Raw genomic sequence first — 13036 nt, forward strand, 5'->3', positions numbered from 1 at the left:
GGAGGCTCCATCCTTCCCGAAGGAGGTCTCGGGAGCAAATACACATATAGCATCCGTTTAGGTGTATATGGAGAAATTTGAGGTGATTCAAACCCTCCTGGAAAGGCAGAAGTCTGCCGGGGAAACACGGGCTCTAAGGCTATACCGTGGACTATACGCATACGAGTACCACTTAGGTTTCAATATGGAACCCAGCCTTCCACGGTTCTCACGGATTCATCATGAAGGCCTGGCGCCAGATGTTCTGCTGCGTCCAGCTGCCTAGGGTGATGGAGGATCTCAGTACAGAGAGTACGGACACTCTGGAGAAGTTTTAGCAAGCTGACACTAACCGGGGCCTCTCGGTGCCACTACCCGTTTGAGGTGAGAACACAGGAGGATACCGGCTCTACACGAAGGCTATAGAACCTAGCGAACGTGTTAGGGGTCGCCCAGCCCGCAGCTCTACAAATATCTGTCAGCAAGGCGTCACGAGCCAGCGCCCAGGAGGATGCGACACTTCTTGTTGAGTGAGCTCGCAACCTGAACGGGCAGGGCACACCCTGTGCCTGATAAGCCAGGGCTATGGCATCCACAATCCAGCGGGCCATCCTCTGCTTAGAGACGGCATTCCCCTTCTGCCGGCCTCCGTAACAGACAAAGAGCTGGTCTGAGGTCCTGAAGCTTTGTGTCCGGTCTACGTAGCATCTCAATGCTCGGACGGGACAGAGCAAAGCTAGGGCTGGGTCTGCCTCCTCCAGGGGCAGCGCTTGCAGGTTCACCACTTGGTCTTTGAAGGGTGTAGTGGGAACCTTGGGCACGTAGCCGGGCCGGGGCCTCAGGATTATCTGGGAGTCAGCCGGCCCAAACTCTAGGCACGAATCGTCGACCGAAAATGCATGCAGGTCCCCTACCCTCTTGATGGAGGCCAGTGCAAGCAGGAGCAGAGTTTTCAATGAAAGAAACTTTGGCTCGACTGAATGCAAAGGCTCGAATGGGCCCTGCTGTAGTGATTTCAGCACCAGAGTCAGGTCCCAAGAGGGTATGGAGGGGGGCCGGGAAGGATTTAACCTCCTGGCCCCTCTAAGGAACCTGATGACGAGGTCATGCTTACCTAAAGACTTCCCATTCACGGGGTCATGGTACGCAGCAATAGCGGCAACCTGGACTTTGAGGGTGGAGGGAGACAGCCTTCGCTCCAGCCCTTGCTGCAGAAAGGAAAGCACAACCGCAATCGGGCATCTTCGGGGGTCTTCTCGGCGAGAAGAACACCACTCGACGAACAGGTTCCACTTCAAGGCGTAATCGTGTCTCGTAGACGGTGCTCTTGCCAAAGTGATGGTGTTCACTACCTCCTGGGGTAGGTCACCTAGAACCTCCGCATCCCATCCAAGGACCAGACATGGAGTTTCCAAAGGTCTGTACGCGGGTGCCAAATGGTGCCCCGTCTCTGAGTCAGTAGATCCTTGAAGTGATGGTTCTGACTATGTGGTGGTGTAGGTAGGATAGATAGTTTCGTGGGAGCAGTTGGGAGTGGGGGGGTTGTGAAGAGGTGGAATGGTTTGGTGATCGTCCCCCCGGACTTTGCACAGTGTCTGTGCGAGAAGGCTCACTGGGGGAAAAGCATACTTGCGAAGGCCCCGCGGCCAGCTGTGTGCCAGTGCATCCCTGCCGAGAGTTCCCTCGGTCAGGGAGTAGAACAACTGGCAGTGAGCGGTCTCTGGAGAAGCAAACAGGTCTACCTGAGCGGCTCCGAACCGTCTCCAAATCAGCTGAACCGTCAGGGGATGGAGTCGCCATTCTCCTGGGAGCATTGCTCGAGACAGCTCGTCGGCTATACGGTTGAGCAGGCCTGGAATGTGAACGGCACGAAGAGACCTCAGAACCTTCTGACTCCAAAGGAGGAGGTGGCGGGCGAGTTGTGACATGCGACGGGAGCGCAGACCACCTTGTCGGTTGATGTACGCAACGGTCGCTGTGTTGTCCGTTCGGACCAGCACATGCTTGCCTTGTAAGCAACCTTTGAGACGGTTCAAGGCAAGGTGCACTGCTAACAACTCTAGGCAATTGATGTGCCAATGCAGCTCCAGGCCCGTCCAAACCCCTGATACTGCATGCCCGTTGTACGTGGCCCCCCAGCCGGTGGGGTAGGCATCCATGTAAACCACAGCATGCCTAGAGATCTGCTCTAGGGGCACCCCTGCCCTGAGAAAACGCAAGATCTGACCACGGGGTGAGGGGTTTGGCGACAGGCCGGTGTAACTTGGACCCGGTGAGTTCCGCGCTTCCACGCCCACCTCGGGACTTGGCCATAAAGCCAGTGCTGGAGCGGTCTCATATGTAACACACAGGAGCGGTGTAAGTGCCGCTGCGGCCGCCATATGCCCCAGGAGCCTCTGAAAGAGTTTCAGTGGGACCGCTGTCCTGCTCTTGAATGTATTCAAGCAGGCTAGCACTGACCGTGCACGTTCCTCTGTGAGGCGTGCTGTCTGTTCGACCGAATCCAACTCCATACCGAGAAAAGAGATCCTCTGCATTGGCAAGAGTTTGCTCTTTTCCCAGTTGACCCGAAGGCCCAACAGGCTGAGGTGCCGGAGCACCAGGTCCCTGTGTTCGCACAACTGATCCCGAGATTGTGCTAGTATCAGCTAATCGTCTAGATAGTTGAGAATACGAACACCCTGCTCTCTGAGGGGAACAAGAGCCGCCTCCGTGACTTTCGTGAAGACACGGGGAGACAGGGACAGCCCAAAGGTCAGGACCTTGTACTGATATGCCCGTCCTTCGAACGCAAACCGCAGGAAAGGTCTGTGGCGCGGAAGGATCGAGACATGAAAGTACGCGTCCTTCAGGTCGATCGCTGCAAACCAATCTCGGGGACGGACGCACCCGAAGATGCGTTTCTGCGTCAACATCTTGAACGGTAGCCGATGAAGGGCCCGGTTCAAAACTCGCAGATCCAAGATCGGTCGTAACCCACAGCCTTTCTTGGGTACAATGAAGTAGGGGCTGTAAAACCCCGTCCTCATATCGGCTGGAGGGACCGGCTCTATCGCGTCTTTCGCCAGTAAGACTGCGATCTCTACCCTCAGAACAGGGGCATTGGACGTTTTCCCTGTAGTGAAGCAGATACCGTTGAACTTGGGTGGACGCCGGGCGAACTGAATCGCATAGCCGAGGCTGATGGTCCGCAGAAGCCAGGGAGACGGTGTTGTTTGAGGTGAACAGGATCTTAGTAAGTGTATTTGATGGGTTTGATGGGACGGGATGGGTGTCGCTGACCAGGGGGAGCGTGGTGGAACACAGGGACCCATCTCGGGCGGCTTGTGAGCAGGCCTGAGTGTGGTGCGAGTGTGGGGTGCAGGGCTCACCTGGTTCCACGGGTTGGCAGAGGGTGCGTGAGTAGGGCCTTTTTGTTGACGCTCTCGAACCGCCCGCTGCTGCCATCTGGCGAAGGAGGAGGATGAGTGAGGTCCGGTGTGTTTGGCCGTCCGCAACTCTCCGTGCCCTCCTGGGACCCAGAGACAGAGAAAACCGCTCTCTCGTCGAGATTTCCAGATTCTCCCCTGGCCCTCCTCCAGGGGAGGGAGAGGTGCTTTCACCTTCCCCCAGAAAGCGACTAACTCTCTCTGGGCCACCCGTTCCCCGGGGCCTCTTGCTCTTCCGCTCACCGCCAGGTTTGACGGGGGGCCAGGACGGGTGGGGCGGCCTGCCTATGCCCAGCTCTACGGCGCCACTTGTTGGAGGCTGCTGCGGATGTGGCGCGGGAGCGGGTGGTGGCAGGGGGCCGCCCTCGGTGACGAGCAGGCTGGGGCGTTGCAACCGGCGGATGGGTGGAGGCAGCAGCTGTCCGCCGGGCAGAAGGTTGGACTGCCTCAGTCTGCTCCCGTGCAGCCAAGAACTGCTGGGCCAGGTTCTCGACCACGTCACCGAAGAGGCCGGTCTGGGACACAGGCATTAAGGAACTGATCTTTGTCGGCGTCCCTCATTTCAACCAGACTCAGCCAGAGATGGCGCTCCTGGACCACAAGCGTGGACATCGCACGACCCAGAGAATGCACGGTGACTTTCGTCGCTCGGAGCGAGAGGCCAGTGGCGGTTCTGAGTTTTCAGAACTTCTGGATCGTAACCACCCTCGTGCAGGTCCTTCAGTGCCTTGGCCTGGTGCACCTGCAGTAATGCCACAGCGTGTAAGGCAGAAGCAGCTTCCCCGCAAGCCATATACACACCGCCGGTTAGACCAGATGAATGCCTATAGGCCCGGGAAGGAAGCACCGGGTCTCCCCGCCAGCAGGAGGCAGACTTAGGACACACTTGCATCGCTACCGCCCGCTCCTCTGGGGGAATCACCGAATACCCCTTCGCTGCACTGCCATCGAGGGTGGTGAGGGAGGAGGAGCCCACCAGCCAGTTTCTGGCAGTAAAAGGTGCCATCAACGACCTGGTGAGCTCGTCATGCACTTCCGGGAAGAAAGGCACCAGGGTGGGGTGCTGAAAACCAGCGCGCGCCACCTTGAGAAAACCAATCATCCTGCCTCGAGGGCTCGGGACGCGGTGGAGATATCCACTCGAGCCCTACCCTCTCGGCGGCCCGGGAAAGCATAGCTGTCATCTCCGGATCCAATTCAGGCTCCACCACCGTCCCAGAGGGCAGCAGCACAGCTGAATCTTCATCTGACAGCTCTCCCTCCGATGCTGAGATCGACATCTGGTCAGGGGGAGGCCCACTGGATACCACTGGTACGCTCTTTGAAGAGGGCCCAGCGCGTTCCGTGGGTTACTCCTCTGGATCGGAGATGCAAGAGGAGTGATGGTCCCCAGAGGGTTGGTTCCCTGCGGGGTTTGCCACCACTATAATCCTCAAACCGCCCGTGCTACTGCTGGAAATGGTTTTCGCCTGTCGGCCGCCAGAACGAGCCCCAAATCGCGGCAGCGGGACTCCGCCCCCTTTTTTGAAGGAAGCAGAGCCTGGTTCGCAGCTCCGAGATGGTCATCTTCCCGCAGAGAGAAGATGACTCATCCACGAAAGCTACCTCAGCGTGTTTGCCCAGACACGTGAGGCAGCAATCGTGACCATCAACCCGTTGCCAGGTAACGACCGCACCCAGAAACGCATGGGGTGAAACGGCATCCTTATAAGGACGATCCGTCGTCTTCACAAAGACACACCCATGAAGCTCTTTTAGAGAAATTTGTTCTACAGGAAATGCTCTTTTAGTGCTGAGGCGCACAGGGGAATTGGCCGCTTGCAACACGACAGGGGGTAGTGCAGCCTGAAGTGTGCAATCCACTCGACGCTGGAACGACCACCGCTGAAGCGCCGTCTCGCCAACACACGAAGCTTCCGAGAGCGTGCTGAACTCGCAGTTCACAGCAGACACAGTTGAGCAGAACGATACTAACGCTCGGCTCCGAAGCGAAAAGCTGATATGCATTGCACCTGGTGCCTTATTATACTCACGCTGTGATCAGCGGCAGCTGGATGCAATAATTGCATGCCAATGTGCATTGGCTCGTTTAGTTTACACTCGAAGTAGATTGGTCTATCGAAGCGATATCCCATTTTCGTCGGTCACCGACGTGGCGTCGAGAGTGACCGACTGAAAGGGAACTTTCTTTAGGAGAGATATCCTATTCTTTTTTTTCATGCTTGTGGTTTTGAGAGTGACGGCTAATTTCCTGCCGTTTGGGGATGGAGACGTGGTAAATCCCATTTCAGATGATGGAAGCTCTGGAGCCATTTACCTGCAGCAGCCTTTCAAATACTTTGGACGCACATACAATCAGATCTATGTAAGCATTGGACTATAACTTTTTGGTTGAGGATATTTTTCTTATTATTACATGAATTAATGACATATTTTACTTCAATAAATAGATTTTAATCATGTTTAAGTTTATTATGCTTTTTTATTATGCTTTTCAACTTGATGCTTTTCATCGTCTTTGTAAAATGAATGATTCTTTTCAGTGGTAGAGCATAATTCTACAGCAATTTGATCTGAATTTTAGGTGAACAACAACGGTCACCTGACTTTTACTCAACCACTGTCTGCCTACGTTCCTTATCTGAACGCTGGAATAGACATCATTGCACCTCTGTGGACCGATCTTTTCAATGTCAACGGTGGAACTATCTCCTACAGAGAGGATACAAGTAGCGCTGTACTGGCACAAGTCACTCAAGCTGTTCACCAATATTTCCCTCACGTGCCTTTTACTGCTACATCAGCCTTTGTGGCTACCTGGGACAGTGTGCCTTACTACAGTGGTGGAGGGGTAAGAACTAATGTTTGATTTTTTTTAATGCTCTCTGCGCTTTTTCAGTTGTAAAATTTGTCAAACTTTTTTTTTTTTTGGAATTGTTGCTTTTTTGAAGTGGTTACTTTCCAAGTGGTTTTAGTCTCCAATGGTGAACGCTCTTTCATCCTGATCAACTATGGTGATATTGCAGAAACAGGACAGTCTTGGCTGGTGAGTTGAGTTAAAATTCATACACAATTTACAGTTAGCAGAAAAGAATAACAAGGACTTACTTAAGCCCCAATTCATACCTTATTTATAAGCAAGAGATGGTTTTACTTACATTTTACATTTACATTTAATCATTTAGCAGACGCTTTTATCCAAAGCGACTTACAAATGAGAACAGTAGAAACAATCAGAGCAACGAGAGAACAACAACGGTATACAAGTGCTATGACAAGTCTCAGTTAGTCTAGTACAGAACACATAGCCAGGTTTTTTTTTTTTTTTTTTTTTAATATGATAGACAAGAAAAAGAAAAAGGTAAGTACTAGTATTAGTTGGTTAAGTGCAGGCAAAAAAGATGAGTCTTTAGATGTTTTTTGAAAATGAGTAAAGACTCAGCTGTTCGAATTGAGATCGGGAGGTCATTCCACCAGCTGGGAGCAGTCCAGGAAAAGTCCGTGAGAGTGATTTTGAACCTCTTTGGGATGGCACCACAAGGCGTCGTTCACTTGCAGAGCGCAAACTTCTGGAGGGTGCATAAGATTGAACTAGTGAGTTTAGGTAAGTTGGCACCGTGCCAGTGGTCGTTTTGTAGGCAAGCATCAGTACCTTGAATTTGATGCGAGCGGCTACTGGTAGCCAGTGTAACCTGATGAGGGAGAGGAGTAACATGAGCTTTTTTTTGGCTCATTGAAGACAACACTCGCTGCTGCATTCTGGATCAGTTGTAGAGGCTTGATAGTACATGCAGGAAGGCCCGCCAGGAGAGCATTGCAATAGTCCAGTCTGGAGAGAACAAGAGCTTGGACAAGAAGTTGGGTGGCTTGCTCTGACAGGAAGGGTCTAATCTCCCTAATGTTGTATAAGGCAAATCTGCAGGACCGGGGTCGTTGTAGCAATATGGTCTGTGAAGCTTAACTGATGATCCATCACAACTCCTTGGTTTCTGGCTGTCCTGGAAGGAGTTATGGTTGATGAACCCAGCTGTATAGAGAAGTTATGATGAAACGATGGGTTAGCTGGAACCACCAGCAGTTCAGTCTTAGTAAGGTTGAGCTGAAGGTGATGGTCATTCATCCAGCTAGAAATGTCACTCAGACAGGCTGAAATGCGCGCAACTACCGTCGGGTCATCTGGTTGGAATGAGAAGTAGAGTTGAGCGTCATCAGCGTAGCAGTGATAGGAAAAGCCATGTTTCTGAATGACAGATCCTAATGATGTCATGTAGATGGAGAAGAGATGCGGTCCAAGTACTGAGCCTTGAGGAAACCCAGTAGCAAGTTGTTGTGACTTAGAAACTTCACCCCTCCAAGACACCATGAAGGATCTATCAGAAAGGTAGGAGTTAAGCCACTGGAGTGCGGTTCCAGAGATGCCCATCTTTCAATATTATTGATTCATGATTGAAGATTTTTATTTGTCACATACACAATTATATAGAGCATATATAACCAGCAGTGAAATGTGAGTCAGGTCCGCTCCATGGACAGTGCAATTATTAAAGAATACAACACAGATGAAAATATACATAAATATAGCTATGAAAGAATGAAATAAAAGTAAACAATAAAAATATAAGAATAAAATATAAAATATATAAAGAGATGTATACTGTAGAATTAAATATATAGTGGAAAATAATGTGCATGAAAGTAAACTGTAGTCTTAAATAATAAGATACACAGGAATGTACAAGAGGCAAATGTGCAAACAGGTTGACACTTACAGTATGTCAATGTGAGGTAGTGAATGATGAATGTCTTACTGATAAAGTGAATATTAAGTGGAGACATGAAGATGTTAAGAGGCTGGTTTTGAGTTTAGGAGCCTGATGGCCTTGGGGAAGAAACTCCTCCTAAGTCTCTCAGTTTTTGACATCAGGCTACGGAAACGCTTACCAGATGGCAGCAAAGTGAAAAGATGGTTACTGGGGTGAATGGAGTCCTTGATTATTTTAACAGCTCTGCTTTTGCAGCGTTTGAGGTAGATGTCCTGCAGAGAGGGGAGAGCAGACCCTGAGATGCGCTCAGCTAAGCGCACAACTCTCTGCAGGGCTTTGCAGTCTTGACTGGAGCTGTTCCCATACCACACTGATATACACTGAGTCAATACGCTTTCAATGGCCCCTGAATAGAAAGTTTTCAGGATTGCAGGTGAAAACCCTGAATTTTCTCAGCTGTCTCAGATGGTACAGTCTTTGCCTGGCTTTATTAACCTGTGTTTGAATGTGTGTAGTCCAAGTCAGGTCCTCGGAGATGTTTACACCGAGGTACTTGAAGCTGCTCACCCTCTCCACAGGGGTCCAGCTGATCATTAGAGGAGTATAGGGCTGCTGCTGTCTCTTCCTGAAGTCAACAATCAGCTCTTTAGTTTTGCTCACATTCAGAGAGAGACAATTGTCCTGGCACCATGATGTTAATTTCTCTACCTCATCCAAGTATGCGGTCTCATTATTGTTGGAAATGAGGCCCAGAACCACAGTATCATCAGCAAATTTAATAATAGATGTGGAGCTGTGGGAAGACACGCAGTCATGTGTGTAGAGAGAGAGTAGAGCAGGGGACTCAGGACACAGCCCTGTGGAGCTCCTATGTTCAGGGTGATGGAGTTAGAGGTGAACTGGCCTACTTTCACCATTTGAGGTCTGCCGGTGAGGAAATCAAGAATCCAGTTGCATAGTGAAGAATTCAGGCCGAGGTCCATGAGTTTAGAAGCTAGCGTGATGGGGACTATAGTATTGAAAGCTGAGCTATAGTCGATAAATAGCAGCCTTACATAGTTCCTGTTATTGCTGTCAATGTGTGTGTGAGAGAAGAGTGCAGGATGTGAGAGATGGCATCATCAGTGGATCTGTTGGGGCGATAAGCAAACTGAAGAGGGTCCAAAGTATCCGGGATGGAGGAGCTGATGAAGTTTTTAACCAGTCCCTCAAAGACCTTCATGACTATTGATGTGAGGGCAACTGGACGATAGTCATTCAGGCAAGAGGGGTTATTGTTCTTAGGCACAGGGATGATGACAGATTTTTTGAAGGAGGTGGGAACCACCGATGTAGCAAGAGACTCATTAAAAATGGATGTAAAAACAAACCAGCGAGCTGATCAGCACAGGACCGCAGAATACGGCCAGAAATCCCCATCAGGTCCGGCTGCTTTCCTGACATTCACTCGCTTTAGAGCCCTCCGAACCTCGTCCTCAGACACGGTGATTACATGATTATCGCTGCTCTGAATGCTGCTTCCTGACGCGCTGATCGGCAGACTCGCGCTGCTCAGATTGCTTTCAAAGCGGCCGTAGAAAGTGTTTAGCTCGTCAGCCAGCGACGGATCTGCTCTCACCTCTGCAGAGGATTTATTTCCAAAGGCACAGATGGTTCTTAGTCCTTGCCACATGCGTCGGGAGTCATTGAGCTGGAAATGTGACTCTATTCGTTCCCTGTATCGGAGTTTGGCGGCTCTGACTGCGCGTCGGAGAGCATAGCACGATGCTTTGTACTCACTCATGTTTCCCGACAAAAGACCGGCGTTGTAAGCAGCAGTGCGTTTGTTTACTGCTGCACGGATTGTACTGTCCACCCAAGGTTTCTGATTAGAGAAGGTCCTTATAGATATTGTATCCGTAGCTTGTTCGGCTAGCGTGTTTACAAAGCTTAATGCTACATCCGTGAACTCGCTGACGTCAGATGAACTTGCCCGAAACATGTCCCAGTCTACGTCATCAAGAGCCGCCTGTAGCATGGCTTCTGAGTGGGCGGACCAGCGCGTCACCACCCTCTGCACCGGGGGTTCTTGAACGAGCCTTTGTTTATATTCCGGTGTGAGGAAGATGGTGGCATGGTCCGATTTGCCGAAAGCTGGTAGTGAGCGAGCTTTGTAGGCATGCTTAAACTGAGTGTAGCAGTGATCCAGTGTATTCGGTCCTCTGGTTGGACAGGATACATGTTGATAATAATTAGGCATAACCTGCCTGAGGTTGGCTTTGTTAAAGTCCCCAGCGATGATAACAGCAGCGTCAGGATGTTTGTTGATGTTGCCGCTGAGCGCATCGTGAAGCTCGGACAAAGCCAAACCGGTGTCAGCTTGTGGTGGGATGTGGACAGCAGTAACGATGATCGATGAAAACTCCCGGGGAAGATAGAATGGGCGGCAAATAATGGATAAATGTTCCAGATGAGGCGAGCAGGAGCGAGACAGAGTGGAGATATTCCTGAGGTCACACACCATTTCTTGTTAATCATGAAACACACTCCTCCACCCTTGGATTTACCGGCCTCGGCTGTCCTGTCCATCCGTAAAACAGAGAAGTTTTCAGACGGCGTTACAGCAGCGTCCGGGACCGAGGGCGTGAGCCATGTTTCAGACGAACAAAGGATGTTACAGTCCCTAATGTCCCGTTGGAAACTTATCTTGGCTCTAAGATCGTCCATCTTATTCTCCAGAGACTGGACATTGGCGAGCAGAATGCTCGGTAGAGGAGGACTGTGAGCTCTTTTTCTCAGTCTGTTGCGGACCCCAGCACGTTTCCCGCGGTGTTTCTTGATCCGTCGCCTCGGGTGGTTATTCAGGTGGTCATTGTTCATCTCGGTGTTCCGGAGAATCTCAGATGGCCACGATGGGTTGGAGGATAAAGTGTCCTGGAACAGGTTAGTGAAGCGGTATCCAATGTCCAAAAGTGTTCCTTTGTCGTAAGTGATCAGTGCAGAGGTTATGTGTGCAAAAAGAGAAAGCAAAAGTAGGTAAAAAAGTAAATAAAAACACAATCTAAGCGGAGCGACCTGGACGGCGACCGAACTCAGCGGCGCCATCTTGTAACCTTCTTCTGAGGGTGGACAGGAAAATCTGGTGATTAACGGTGTCAAAAGCAGCAGACAGGTCCAGCAAAATGAGTACTGAGGATTTTGAAGCTGCTCTTGCCAGTTGCAGGGCTTCAGTAACCGAGAGCAGGGCAGTCTCAGTTGAGTGGCCACTTTTGAAGCCAGATTGGTTGCTGTCCAGGAGGTTGTTCTGTACAAGAAACATAGAGAGCTGGTTGAACACAGCTCGTTCAAGTGTCTTTGCAATGAATGGAAGAAGGGATACCGGTCTGTAGTTTTCTAGAAGTGCTGGATTTAGAGATGGTTTCTTCAGCAGTGGGCTTACCCGAGCCTGCTTAAATGCTGAGGGAAATGTTCCAGAGTGAAGAGAGGAGTTGATAATGTGAGTAAGTGAAGGTATGACTGAAGAAGAAATCGCTTGAAGGAGGTGAGTGGGGATCGGATCCAGTGGGCAAGTAGTAGGATGACTGGACAGGATAAGTTTGGAAACGTCCGTCTCTGAGAGTGGAGAGAAGGAGGAGAAAGAGTGAGCATTAGTCGTTGTGAAGTTATCCTCAGTCTGCGGTGTGGAGAATTGGTCACTGATGGTTCTTGTCTTATTTGTGAAGAAAACTGCAAAGTCGTCAGCTGTAAGAGTCGATGGAGGAGGAGGAGGAGGTGGATTAAGAAGAGAAGAGAAGGTTTTGAAGAGTGTGATGGTTTTTCAACAGTTGTTAATCTTGGCGTGGTAATATGATGTTTTAGCAGTGAAGACGTTTGCAGAGAAGGAAGAGAGGAGAGACTGATACACACTGAGGTCGGTAGAGTTTCTTGATTTATGCCATTTCCTCTCTGCAGCCCTGAGTTTAGAGCGATGTTCACGGAGTACATCGGACAGCCAGGGGGCAGATGGGGTGGTGCGTGCTGGTCTAGACGACAGTGGGCAAAAGTTGTCCAAGCAAGAGGTTAGAGTGGAACAAAAAGTGTCCGTAGCACTGTTCGTGTCCAGAGCTGAAAACTGCGAGAGTGAAGGAAGTGAGGATGAAACCACAGAGGATAGGCGAGATGGAGAGAGTGAGCGTAGGTTCCGTCGAAAGGTGACCCGCGTTGGAGCGTGTCCCACTTCAGGAGTAAGTGCTAGGTTAGAAGTGATGAGGAAGTGGTCTGAGGTGTGCAGTGGAGTAACTAAAGTGTTGTCCACTGAGCAACAGCGCGTGTAGATGAGGTCCAGTTGGTTGCCTGATTTGTGAGTCGCTGTAGTAGTAGACACTCGCTTGAGATCAAATGAGGCGAGCAGAGTGTTGAAGTCAGCAGCCTGGGGTTTATCTAGGTGGATGTTGAAATCACCAAGCAGTACCAGAGGAGTACCATCTTCAGGATAGTTTGATAGCAGCACGTCCAACTCCTCCAAGAAGTTTCCCAATTGACCTGGGGGACGATAAATGACCACAAAGTAGATTTTAACAGGGTGGGTTACAGTAACAGCATGTGATTCAAATGAACCGTTACCTGTAGGTGGTGGTTGAAGATCAAATTTCCAGTCTTTCGATATAAGGAGACCAGTACCTCCACCCCTCCCAGTCGTACGAGGGGTGTGGGAACAAGTGAAATTAGTGGAGAAGGCTGCGGGAGTGGCAGTGTCCTCAGGTTTGATCCAAGACTCAGTCAGTGGCATGAGGCTGAGACCGGAATGAGTAGCAATAGAAGAAATGAAGTCTGCTTTGTTAACAGCGGACTGGCAGTTCCAGAGACCAACTGGAATAGAGAGCGTTGTAGTAGAGGTCAGAGGGACAG

Source organism: Cyprinus carpio, unplaced genomic scaffold (genome assembly GCF_018340385.1).
Source record: "Cyprinus carpio isolate SPL01 unplaced genomic scaffold, ASM1834038v1 S000006554, whole genome shotgun sequence".
Taxonomy (NCBI): domain Eukaryota; kingdom Metazoa; phylum Chordata; class Actinopteri; order Cypriniformes; family Cyprinidae; genus Cyprinus; species Cyprinus carpio.